A 14,099-nucleotide genomic window follows, 5' to 3' on the forward strand; every position below is an offset into this window, starting at 1 on the left:
TTTATCTCGAAAGCCGTTGGTTCTGGCTATTTCCGTGATACATCATAGGAGCTTCGAGGATATGGTCGACCAGTATGCCACAGATACAGATTTTGCAGACGTTTTCACACGGATATGGGATGCAGTAGAGAGATATTCCATTCGGGATGGCTACCTGATGAGAAAAACCATGTTCTGCGTTACACACCCATTGAGGGAAAAGGTTATGATTGAATGCCACTGTCCACCTTTTACGGGTCACCGCGGCATTGCTACCACCATGAAAGGGGTAGAGAGATACTTCTTTTGGCCGAGACTCAAAAAGAATGTGGAAGAGTTGTGCGCAGTTGCTTAGTATGCCAGAAGGTTAAGTTGACAGTCATAAAGCACAAGGATTGTTACAACCTTTACCCATATCCACCCGCCCCTGGGAAAGTATTGCAATGGATTTCATTTTTTATCTCCCGAGAACACAGAGTGGTCATGATGGTATCTAGACTGTTATTGACAAATTCAGCAAACAGGCTCAGTTCATTCGAGTGAAGAAAACATTCAAGCCGGATCACTTAGCGAGACTGTTTGTGGCCCAGATCTTCAGATTACATGGCATGCCTGAGACGATTGTCTCCAACAGAGACTTCAAATTTACGAGTTTGTTTTGGAAGGCAATTTGGGAGAACATTGACACGCGGTTGCAGTTCTCGTCATCGTTCCACCCGCAGACTGACGGGCAATCTGAGATTGCCAATTCAGTGGTTCTTGATTTATTGAAGTCTTATATCGCGGATTAGAAGACTCAATGGGAAAAGTACCTACCTTTGGTGGAATTTGCCTACAATAACACGATATACCCTTCGACGGAGAAGGCGCCATTTGAGATTGTTGAAGGTGCTACGAAAGTTTCACCCTTACGAAAGATAAGATCTTTGAAGCGGATGAATATACGCGAGACTTAGATATGGCTTTTGCCAAGGTTCGTGAGGCTTTGCAGAAATCTCAAGAACGACAGAAAAAGGCAACGGATCGCCATCGTCGCGACTTGAAATTGAAGAAGGATGATTGGGTGCTCTTATGTTTTGAGAAGGCACGCCTAAGAAAGAAAAAGGGAAAGGAGAGGCTTTTTCCAAAGCTTAGTATGCGATACTACGGACCTTTCCAGATCACTGAAAATATAAATGATGTCTCCTTCCGATTGAAACTGTCTGATGTTAGGTGCAACGGAATGAATGTTGTATTTTCTGAAGATTAGTGATCGAGCTTTCCGTCTTGTAGAGTGATGTGGTCACGAACGAAGTGAATGGATATTGTGTGTGCAAGTGAATGAGACTGAGAGAAGGAGAGAGAGAGAGAGAGAGAGAGAGAGAGAGAGAGAGAGAGAGAGAGATACGACACCGAGAGGTTGTAAAACCCTCCTCCGAAGGCCCCACTCTCGTCGACGAGAGTGGTCTACTTTGATTGCACAAAGGTGTACAATGCGTATGCAATGGACTGATGCAATGAGACTGTGCCGATGACGACGACGACTCGATGGCTGAAATCTGTAGGCTTCTAATCGCTGAATTCGGGGATTGTTTCGGTGGCTGAAAATGACTGTTTTTGGCTGCGTTTTTCGGGGCTAAACTTGGGGATCTTCTCAAGCAAGAGGGACTGAATCTGCTACCTTTCTACATGTTGAATTCTAAGTTTTTCTCTCTGCTGAAACTGCAATAGGCCAGCGTTAGTGATTGGGCTGAAAAACGCAGGAAAGGGGCTGAAGTCTGCTAGCGTTTTAGTGAAGGAAAACGCTGCTGAAGATATGGCGATTCTGCAATGAAAAACGTTGGGCTGAGGTATGCTAGAAGGGGAGAAAAACGCCAAGTAATGGGCTGATCTGGTGATGGTTGATTCTGGACAAAAACACCAAGAGGAGGGGACCTTATGGCGATGGATCTGATGCTGAGAGGGTACTGCTAAGAAGTTGCATGTTGAGCGGGAAGCTCCTGCTGCCTCTTCTGCCAAAAAGTGTGAACTTGGGTTTGCTTATATATTAACTTAGCAAAATTGCCCTACCTACTTTTGTTGGGAAGTCACTTATAATAATAAGTGAAAATAACCAATAAATAGGAAAATAGGCTAAATGCACTGGAAAATTCCCCTAGCTGATGTTAATGGATTCTGATGGGAATTCTGATGATCATGCTGTGTGCAACCGAAGGATATGCATCTAAGCTAAGTGATTAGGCATGCACGGTCTACGAATAGACTCACAAAAGTGCCAGATCACTGCTAGTCTAGACATGACTGCACTGACTGAACCCTGCTATGGTGTAGCTTGTCCACGGACACATAGGGTTGGGATGTGTCACGTGACACCTGATACTTGGAGGATTCACAATGCATTTCATGTGAGCCTCTTGAAACCTTTTAAAGGTGATGTGCCTGATGATGGGGAGCCTGATGAGTAACCCGAAGTGGAAGAAAACAAGGAGATCCTTGTTCTTGAACAGATTTTGGCACATAAGGATACGAAGAATAAAGGTAAAGTGCGAAGGCGGTTCTTGGTTAAGTTCAAGAACTATCCGGCATTGGATGCGAAGTGGATGGAGGAGGAGGACCTGCAGATACTCGTCAGATTGTGAAACTTTACCTCGCTGCTTTTGGTTTAGCATAGTCTACTCCAAATGGAACCCAGAATTCAGCTTGGCCGGAGATCTGATGCAGTGGGATGCACAAGAGGGGAGTCACTCCGCTCCTTTGTCAACAGATGCCTTGATTTAGATACTTGAGTCACTGATGTCTCTTTGAGCTTCATGGATACTGAAAGCTGACAGTATTCTGCTGTATGACTTTATGAAATGGAATTCCTGATTATGATATCGATTTGTTCTTGACTTCTTTTAAGTGCAGGAACTGATAGACGAAATGACTGCAGCATTTTGGTCTGATTGATCTCGAATAGACATGGTTGCAATAGGGGTTAGTCAATCGGATATCGATGAGGTCCCGATTGGATCTAGATACGATTGCTAGCTACATTACCGATAAATCATGGTCTAAGATTTGAATGAATGTTGGATGTCGTGTGAAGTGACTGTCGATTGGTACATGTGCTAGATGTGTGTTCCTAGTACGTAGGTACTAACAGTCAGTGTCTGCTAAGACGATTTATGGCCTCTGTCTGTTTTGCAGACGTAATCGAGAGAAATTACAATGCTTTCAAGAGGGGGGTATGTCACAAAGTGATGACGTGTCTGCCCGAGAGCCGAAACCATGACTGCTACTTAAAACCCTAATTCTGCAAACCCTAACCCTAAAACCTGCAAACCCTAAAATTTGCCATACACCCTAACCCTAAAAACTGTCATACACCCTAACACTAACCCTAGCAAAAGGTTGAACCCCCAGATAAAGCGTTGACCATGATGACGTGGCACGTTTTACGACAGCCAGAGAACTGCTTTTCTCTACACAAATACAAGGAGAGAGAGAGAGAGAGCAAAAAAAAATTCCATTTCTTTTATTTACTAAAGCTCTCTGGTGTGAGAGAGAGAAAAAATTTTGCTTTTGATTTTGAAGTTGTTGGGGCTCTGCTTTTGGCATCCTTTGTAATTTAAATAGCTTACACTCTGGAGAGCATCTGGACGCAGAGTCTAAGAGTGAAACCCTAACCACTCTCTTGTACTTTGAACTGATTAATAGATAAAGAAATACCTCAAAGGGGCGCCAGTCTTTGGGGCCAATATCTCTAGGCACGGCGGGCCAATGCAAATCTATTGTGAACTGTGAACTGTTTTGAAGTGGTTATTTGGTGCTGTTGTGATTAATTCTTAACTTGGAGTGTCCAAGTATGTTACACATCTCCCCTAATAGGCAGCTCTAAACCGCACAAACCAACCTCTTGTGAAGTCAGAAATCTGCTCATCACCTCAGCATAAAGAGAAAGAGGAGGGAGCCAAGAGGGAAACCCTGTCTAACCCAACGCGTGAGCATGAAGCGTTCCCCTCTTCCCCGTGCCAAGAGCACCTGGCTGTGCGCACATCTGTAGAGAGCTGACACCCTCTGATCCAAGCATCTGAGAAGCCCATCCTGCGTAGAGTGCCGTCCAAGAAATCCCAGTCAACTCTATTGTAAGCCTTCTCAAAGTCGAGAAGGAGTATCACAAGATCCTTCCTCGAAGACGTGCGAGAGCCGACGCCTCCCAGAAGGTAAAGATGTTATCAAGGATACCGCACCCCTTCACAAACTTGTCTGAGTCTCATACATAATGCTCTCCAATAGTGGTTGAATTCTTTAACTCAAAGCCTTCGCTAAGATTTGTAGGGTAAGTTGAGAATAGTGATGGGTCGCCCACTATTGAATTTCATCCAAGGAGTCCCCCCTCCTTGGGAATAAGCCCCTCACTCAAGTTGTCAGGCATCTCTCTTGTGTGCAAGATGTGTTGATAGGTGTCACAAACTGCTGACTTGTCAAAGCCTTGAAGAATGGAGCCAACTTGCAAATGCCGGCCGAGGGGCCTAAACCCTAAGAAGAACAAGTAACAGAAGAAGAAGTCCTACCAACTTATGGGGACCCCATCCGATGGGGCCCCAAGTGACACAAAGGCATTAAAGATAAAGCAGAAACACACTCAGAAGACTTTTCACATCAAAATATGACGACGGGATACCTGTATGGACGTTCCGTAATTCACAACGGATTTTTAGGGAAATCCCAAAATTTTAGGAAAGTGTTTTTTGGGGTCAGCTTTTCATATTTGATGGTTTTAGGCTTTGGGCCTTTAAATATGAGCCTTGGGGACCCTCTCTAGCACTCTTCAGCGCGCAAATTACAGAGGAGGTGCTCCTCGGCTGTTGTACTTTGCGAATCAGTAATATTAAAGAAATACCAAAAGGGGTGCCAGCGTTTGGGGCCAGTGCTCTCTTGAGGTGAAACTTCGCCACTCCCCATCTCGTGTCGTGCATCTCTTTCAGTTCAGTTGTTATTTGAAGTGCTTAAAGTTGTTTAGTCTGTTCTTTTCTACTGGCACGTAATATCCGTCTTGTGACAATAAGCACTACATAGATGTGAACCAAGCAGCTCGCAATACTCCCAGAAAAAACTAGGTGTCAAATCATTCTCCCCTAGGAAACTACCTTGGGGAAGTTCTCTAAGAGCCTCATGTAGCTCCTCTAGCTGAAGAGGCATCTCTAGTCTCTAACACAACTCCTTAGTAACTAGGCAAGGCACCTGTGCCCAAACCTGTTACTCCTTGACACTCTGACGGAGGCTTAGCTGAAAGCAACTCACAGTAAAAGCTAGTAGCAACCACATGCATACACTCGGGCTTAGAAGCAATTTACCCATCAAGTCTCCTCAACTAGCTAACGTTGGTACGCGCATGGTGAGGCCCCACAATCTCAAAGAACTCACTAGTTACTCTGTCGCCCACCTAGGGCCACTGAGATTCCTGTCGATGAAAGGCAAACTCATGGCCCTGCTCCTCAATGGTGGTCAACTCCTAACGAGCCTGCTGCATCTTCTCTTCTAACCAAGGATTGTCAGGGTGGCGCTTTTGCATCCGTTGTAGGGAAGCAATGCCTCGTTTGAGATGTTGTTCCTCCTCCTTGTATGCAACCAAATGAGTTGTAGCCTCCTGAAGGAGACTAAGCTCAGTAAGTCCATTTGCCACTCTATTAGTGGGGGAGCCCAAGTGTCCAAGCTCTTTGTCCAAAGTGTTGTCACCCTCTCTCTGAGCTCTATATCTAGCAAGATCCTCTCGAGGATGCGCATCATCACACTCCCACTCCTCTGTCTGTCAGTCATAGTAACAATCACTGACGCATGATCCGAGAAAGAAGTCCCCGCAAGAATGCAAACAGATCCTCCCATGTCCAAGAGACGATTTCTGGCGTAGAAGCGATCTATCCAAGATAGATTCACTCCTCCAACTCTGCGGTCAGAGCGAGAAAAAGATAAAATGTCTGGAGACCGCACAAAACCTGCATGCTACCAAACATATGAAATCCTCAAGGTCATACACAACCACTACCAAGCTGCTAACTCAGCCCTGTGCACAGTAGAATGACTACCTCCAATCATGTCTGAGGGGTCCTCCAACATGTTGAAGTCTCCCCCAACACACCACTGCTCTGCGCGCGACAAAGACTCTACAATATGTGACCAAAAACTCAGCTTGTATACTTGCCACATTGGGTGCATAGATGTTCAAGAAGACCATGAGGCAACCATGAACCTGCATAGTAATCCATTGGGTCCTACTTGACACAATAATACCTCTACCCACAGTGGCCTACTAACATGAGTTCGCAATAGTCATACATACCCCTCCCTAAATGCCTCTGAGACAATCCTCATGGGATCACTGAGAAAAGACCAATGCTGTTATATCAACCAATCTCTCTATCTTCAACGCTGGTTTGGATGGGGAATAATCCGCATCCAAGCAACCTCTAGAATAATGCATCTGAAGTGACTATCTCACCCAGACCCAAGCAAAGTGCAAAGTCTGTAGGGCTATATCCTTTGCCGAAGAATCCTCATGTACAAATAGATAGCAAGGGAGGCTTTGAGTGTCAGCAAACAAGTAAATCACAGGGTGTCTGTCACCAGCGTGTGACTACTATCTATCCTTTTTGTTGATTTATTTCTTATTATCTATTTACTTTCACTTTTTGGAAACACCCCTCGGAAAATCTAACTGCCCTGCATTGCATAGCTAGTGTGGAACTGTCCAGAGGGAGTCCAGGCCTGAGGGCAAGAGAGCACTAAGGTTGGACAAGGACTATGGTTAGCCAAAGTGGGGTCATTGACTAGCCAAAGTGGAATCCTTTGCTACACAGGCTACATTCAGTTCTGGATGTGGCCACAGTGTACAAAGAGGGTCGGATGACCTAGAAAGATACAATGGCAGCATCTCCTAAAATTTAGGGAACTGCTATTTTGGGACCTCAAAATGTGTTTGCGTCATTACCTCCGGAATGACAAGGGGAACATTTTCTTACTCTGCCGTGAAGTCAACTGGGCAACCGGTTGGGAGATTTTTAGGCGGTAACCCCGAAACGAGAAAATGCTTGTAAATGCGCCAAGTGGCACATTCTGGTGCACTTTCCTCATGCAACAAGAAGTGGCGCTGAATTTTAAGCTGGGAGAGGCTCATTTGCAGCTTTTGTCACAGGTTAAGAGCTATGGAGTGCTTGCTTTCCCTCTTATGCACAGTGTGGTGCCACGAGTGATGCCCTGCACGCTACACACTGCCCTCTCTCTCCCCTTTGGCAGTATGTTATGTCCCTCTAGTGGGCTTTTCATTTGACCAATGTACAGTTGTGTGGGTTCATGCGCGATTGTCGAGGCAAGAGCCTCTTGCACAGGTACTGGATTAGCTAGCGGCTAATCCCCTGCAGGTACAGGTGAATTCGGAGAGGTTTCACGCCAGAAATCTCGTCCGATTCAAAGGGCAAGTAGCCCTACAGGTGCAGGAGCTCGAGGACTTGCTATGGATGCAATCGGCACGCGAAACAGAGCCCGAAACAGTAAATTACAGCCTGCTGTGTATTTTTGCAGGTTTAGGGTTTTGACCCTAAACGGACCCTAATACCCCCAGGAGGTTCGGGGACGCAAGGGGACCGCTGTACAAGTGATCTGGCGCATTTTCGGGGCTGAAAACAGAGAATTCAGCGTGCTGCAGATTCTCGCCAGGTTTTGCAAAGTGCCCGTATGCGTCAGGAAAGTCGGTCAATGCATGGGAATACTGACTGTGAAGGGTCCTAGTACAGTTATGCTGCCGAAATCGGGCCGGAACAGTTGAAATTCAGCCAAGTGTGTGCGGGGCAGCTTGTAGGGATCCACAACGTTTATTCCCTCTTTTGAACAATAAAGAAATACCGAAAGGGGCGCCTAAGTTAGGGGCCAATCTGGTGTCGGTCTACTCATACAGGTGCAATCTAGCAGCCTGTATCTCACTCCCCTTTGTTGTGTCTTGAAAGTACAAGTAAAATAGACGACTAATAATGGGTGAAAGCTAAATCAAGGTTTAAAGTAAAGTCTACCGCCCTTTTTGCACTCTCTCACTAAAGGAACGGAAGGCTCTCCCTTCCATAAGTAAAAGGATCCTTGACCACAATTCGGAGCACTTATCTTGAGCAAAGTTCAACATTCACTTCCACTACACCTTACAATATCTTGTCCTATATGGGGGTGTGTATCTTGGAAACCTATGTGAGTGTGGATAAGTGGGAGTGTTATAAAATTGCTCGAAGCAATATCTCAATTATGGGGAGACCAGATAGAGATAAAATGAGATCACGTTATCATACACACATAGTACAATCACAAAACAAATAGGGAGTTTGCTACCCATATTTGTGGCCTAGAAATAAATAGGGACAGAAACTAACTCTCATTGGAAAAAAAAGAATTTTGTGGAGCATGAAATTATGGTGATAAAATTGCGTGTGGTGTGAGACGATTATATGAGTACAAAAGAGCAATGAGTGTTGTAGTGTATAGAAAATTGCTTGGAGTGTATTCGCTCATGTAAGTGAGAGTGCTTTATTTTAAGTAGGGTTATGTATAGGTGCTATCGACGAATAATAATAATGGAGTCAAAGGGTCTCCTTTCTAAAAGACCACATACATTGATGTTTTTCCATATAATTCATCAATTTCACACGACACATTTATAACAAGAGTTGTCGGACCTCATGGGTACCGAGGCACCTAACTAACTATTGGTACTACCATATCCTTCTCAAGCTTGCCTTTATTGTTGTCGTCTAGCGAACTTGTTCATTTGCTTTTGGTTGCACAATCTTGAGCCAAACAAATTTCCAGCTTTCATGAGAACTGTGGTTAAGGAATTCCCTCCTCTATCGCTAGTGTTTCAGTCGGCGAGAGCTATTGGCGGCACCATCTTGCTCTCCGACAGCGTTAAAAGTTGTTTGGCAGCGTTCTAAAACGAAAATACGCTAGGTTAGCTGGCGCCGGTTCCATAATGTTTTGGACCACGACAGAGGAGGTAAGGAAAACGCCGACAATGAGACTTTCTTCTTCTCCGTTTGCTCTTCTCCGCCAAGAGTCTTCAAGTACGGAGCGCCACCAAGCGCTCTGATACCATGTCAAAGTCAACGATGCAAAAGAGTAGAAACCAAGGAGAGTGAGCACGAGAGAGAGAGAGAGAGAGAGAGAGAGAGAGAGAGAGAGAGAGAGAGAGAGAGAGACTCCTAAACCAATCAACCTTGGCAATGAATAATTCAATGTGTATACAATGGAGGCAAGGGGTTGCTTATATAGCAACCTCAGTAAATTGCCCTCCCCAGACTTTGACAAATAAGTAAAATAAATACCTAAAAGCCAAACTAAACAATGGGATCACATTGGGCAGTTTACTTGAGATGTCAAAACTCTAACAGTTTAAGCTCCATTTTAAACGATTGGCTATCTTCATTGAGACCAAATAGAATCCCATAATAGGCTATGGAGATGGCCTCCATTTGCCTTTTCTAGGTACCCTTGTGCACCCAAAAAGATAAACCATGCAAGTGTACCACGATTAACTATCTTCATTGAGACCAAATAGAATCCCATGATTGGCTATGCAGGCAACCTCCGGTTGCCTTTTCTAGGTACCCTTACACGCCCATAAAAATAAATCATGCAAGTGTAACTGTCCCATATTTGACATTTCACCTATGGTTGTTTAAGCTCCATTTCAAGCGATTGACTATCTTCATTGACTAAGGGATATGAGACCAAATAGAATTCCATGATTGGCTATGGAGACGGCCTTCAGCTACCTTTTCTAGGTGCCCTTACACACACAAGAAGATCAACCATGCAAGTGCAACACTCTAGACTTGGATTCATGCCAATTTTGGTGCTTATATTTGCAAAAACCTCGTTGACTATACACATTAAGCACAGAAGCACATTTCATTGCATCGCGAAGGATTCCCTCATGTTGCATCTCAATTCAATTAATAATGTGATCTTCTTGTGCATATTCTACAATCAGTGCAATAATGAAACACTATCGTTAAGGGCATGCAATCTATATGGGTATGAAAAACACAAAACCAAGGAAAAAAAGGAAAGATTGCACCAAATTGCTCTAGTATAGTGTAAAATGCACTCTACCTCAGTCATCGAGTCTGTCGAAGAGAGAGGGAGCTAGAGTCTAAGCTAGAGGACGGAGACAACAGCAGCACCGTACAACCTGTAGACATACATAATCTCTACTCAAAGACTGTCAATTACTACCATGTTGAAATAACAAGACAATAAACTGTGAATAACAGGAATCAAGAACAGTGAATAGAGACCATGAATAACTGTAAGTAGAAACAGTGAACAAAAATGAACTGAAAGAAACCTCTACATTATACTATATCAAAATATCATATACATCACGACGGCAGACGCTCCACTGGCTGGAAGCACAAATCGCTCCCACACGGCTCGCTAACAATGATGGTGATGAGAGATACAACTAGGCAAGGTCACCAAACCCTGCAGATGCGTAGATACAGCACAATTCTCATCTTGCCATAGGTACAAGTTCGTCCAGGCCTCAAAATCCACCGAGTCGTAGCCTGCAGATAGGTGCGCAGCAACAACGTGCTACAACAGAAGCCGCAGCGCCGCAGCAGTAGCAAATCCCCAGCAAGAAGTCTTCAACCTTTAGGCCGTTGTCGTCGACACCATCGTCGTAGATTCTTATCTTGACGATGAAACCTTCGTCGCCATCGTCGCAGATCCCGGACTTGACGATGACACCATCGTCGTCGTCGTCACATTCACCATTGTCATCATCGACATCATCATCATCATCAACATAGACTAGCAGTATCCGTCATCCACATCATTGTCCTCGACATAGACCCGATCGTCGACGTACACCCACACTACCAGTCGTCGACATCATTGTCTTTGACATAGACCCCGTTGTTGATATCACCGTCTTCGACACAAAACCGTCGTCGACTTCACCGTCTTCGACACAAATCCGTTGTCTACGTCATCGTCATCGACAAAGACCCTTAGTACCTTGTCATCGACTTCATCGTCTTCGACATAGACCTCGTCGTCGACCTCCCCGTCTTCAACATAGAACCCGCAGTACCCGTCCTCTACATCATCGTCTTCGATATAAAACCTCAGTACCTCAATACCCAGTACCCAGCATCAGTAGTGTCAATATCTATTAGCATCAGCATCACAACATTTAGTCATAGTATCAGCATTGTGCAAGAATAAAGAAAGTACTTACTCTGGCAACAGAGCAAGGGGGGCCTTGAGGGTTGGGACCCAACATCCTTGTATCGTCTCTTTTCTCTCACTTGTCTCTCTCTTTCTTTCAGTTCACTTCAGTTCTTTCAAGTGATGTCACAAACTGGAGACCTGGCAAGAGACCCCGAACAAGCACACTGCTAATGTGACACAATTTCAGTAAAAAGCGCCGACAGGCTGACGTGGCAGGTTCTACGGACTGTTGTACAAAAATTCCGGATTTTGCGACGCAATTCGCAGAGCTGCTGACATGGCATGGCGTACGAAATTCCCTGCTCTTACATTGGCTGAAATTTGTTGGCTGATTTTAGCAATGCTTTGGGGATTATTGCTTTACTTTGAGAATCTTTTAAACTACTGCTTTTGGGGCTCTGCTTTTGATCATCCCTTGTACCAATAAATAAGTGAACAGGGCCTCACTTCTCAGAGCATATGGTCGCAGAGTTTGAGAGTGAGCGCCTCCCCACTCTCTTGTACTTTGAACACAGATTAATACAAAAAGAAGTACCTAAAGGGCCGTCAGTCTTTGGGCCAATATCTCTAGGCATGGAACTACGTCGGGCCGTGTCGACTCAATTGTGAAATTGTGACTGTTTTGAAGTGAATCTCTGTTGTGTTGCAGTAGAATCTTTCCTTAGGGTGTCCAAGTTTGTTACAGTGGTATTAGAGCGCAGCTGATTTCTCTTCTACCGAGAAATCCGATTGTTTCTTGCGATACTTATTGTAAGGATTCTAGTTACTAATCTTCAATTAAGTACTTAAACTCATGATTAAGACTTAAGAAACTTGAACTGAACTCAGAAACAAGACTCAGAAGACTCTGTGTTTGATTGATTGAATGTGTGATACAAGGACTCCTTGTATAGGAGACGATGAGACATAAATAAAAAGACACGTCTCCTGGTGAAGAGACATGACTTTAGACATAAAGACACATCTTTTCGACGAAGAGCTGCAACCATTGGGCGAAGAGTCGCACCGGTAGAGCAAAGGGGTGTGACCAGTTATCGAAGGAGTGTGGCTTTTGACGAAGAGGCACGTCTCTTGGGGAAAGGGGTGTGACCATCCAAGCGCAGGGATCCTTCTTGGCATGGCACTTCGCGTATCTGCAACCAGGAGTAGATGTATTGTTGTTAACGTAGTCACAATCGTAACATTCCCTCCCATTTCAAGTGAGAGCCCGTGTCAAAGAAATGACTTCTGAAGTTGATAGAAATCTGGAAAAGCATTGAATCTTCGAAAATCTTTAATCTTTGAGTTATCGGAAACTTTTGTCTTGAACCTTTGCTTCTTGCGAAACCTTTTTGCTTTGACTATTAAATCCTATGTCATTGCATTATTCAAAGACTTTTTAGAGGAATCTCGCATAATCAGGTTGACTCCAACGAGAGGTTGATCTTCAAAATCCTTTATGTGATGTAAGATTTCTGGTTCAAAATCTTCCAGTAATTGCGAAATATTTGGAAAAGAGGAAATCTTCTCAAGTTACTCTTCAGATGGGGTAACTTCAATTTTGGTAATCAGTGGAGAGGATTTTGGCTTGAGACTGTAATCATCTTCCAATAATGAATCCCAAAATTCTTCAGAATCATCTTCAGAAACTGTCACTTCATGACTTGCAATTGGCATATCATCATCCAGCAAAGAATCAAAGAAAGCATAGTCGTCTTCAGACTCAGAATCTGCAACTATCTCCTTATCTTTGTCTGGTAACGAAGGATCACTTGGAAAAACTTCTTGCTTAAAATCATCCTTGTCTTCAGCAATTGATTTAGGAGAAGTTAATGAATTCAAAAATTCATCAATAATTATATCTGCATCTGCATCGGAAATCATATTCTCTTCATAATCCACTGTATCATGCCGTTTGACTAGTGCACGTGAGGCTTGAATTACTCTTTCCGCATGAGAAAGCCCGTGTAAAGTCAATTCACGTCCATCTTTGAACAAATTGATAGTATGTCCTCGAAAGCTAATTGCTAGATCGCATTGGAATAACCAATGCTGACCAAGAATCGTGTCGTAATAAGATAAAGGCATGACTTCAAAATCCAGTTGATCTGCATAAGTTTGAATCTCGAACTGCAACTATCGAACTGTCTGATCACAAGTCAAAATTGATCCATCTGCTAATTCCACATCATATAAGTGAGATATCTTCTGAGTTGGTAAGCCAAGCTGTTGAACTATCTGAGTGCTGACAAAATTATTAGAACATCCGCTGTCCACCAAAACATTGATGGAGCGACTATTGAGTGTTCCAAGAAGGCTCAAAACTTGCTTTGAGAGAGGCTCCAAGAATTGCACTGAGCATGCTTCATAGGAATAGTTGTATCCTGTGAGACACGAATCGTATTGACCACAGATTTTCCTTTATCCTTAGCAAAATCTGGTTGTTCAAAATTCAATGATGTTTTCGAGTTGGAATTTCTTTTCGAATTAGACAGATTTGGTTTCTTTGGACATTGATACCATCTATGGTCACCACCGCAAATTGTACATAATCCTTCTTTGAAGTCGAAGAAGCATTTGACGAAGAGCCTTGTTGAGAATTGGAATGTCGACCTTGAGAAAACCACGTCCTTTACCACGATCAAGTGGAGGAATATTTGAAGAGGATCTGCTTTGAGATTGTCGATCTTGAGAATAGAACCTTGAAGCTGAATAAGGTTGCGTTGCTTGCTGTCTGAACTGAGACTGATGTTGTTGACTTTGGCTATAGCTATCTCTGCGATCGCGCTGTGAAAAGCGAGCGTTGTTTGAAGATCTGTCACCAAGGAGAAAATTCCGTATAGGGCGCGATTATCACCGAGACGCTCTACATAGGCAATTACAGCATCCAAGGTGGTAGGGTTGTA

At 43.9% G+C, this 14,099-nt stretch overlaps 1 protein-coding gene across 15 annotated transcripts in view; it reads right to left on the reverse strand.

The window, feature by feature from the left end:
• LOC147448373 (uncharacterized) overlaps positions 1 to 14,099 on the reverse strand; it is a 129,351-nt gene that overhangs the window by 89,682 nt on the left and 25,570 nt on the right. For 8 of the 15 annotated variants that reach the window (XR_015189339.1, XR_015189341.1, XR_015189343.1 and 5 more), the window contains one exon: positions 10,090 to 10,168. The exons of the other annotated variants lie outside the window; for them this stretch is intronic. The gene's annotated coding sequence lies outside the window, so the exon portion shown is untranslated. The remainder of the gene's footprint in view (positions 1 to 10,089; positions 10,169 to 14,099) is intronic. 15 annotated transcript variants of the gene reach the window in all.

Source organism: Adiantum capillus-veneris, chromosome 10, assembly GCF_014529385.1.
Source record: "Adiantum capillus-veneris isolate H3 chromosome 10, ASM1452938v2, whole genome shotgun sequence".
Lineage (NCBI taxonomy): Eukaryota > Viridiplantae > Streptophyta > Polypodiopsida > Polypodiales > Pteridaceae > Adiantum > Adiantum capillus-veneris.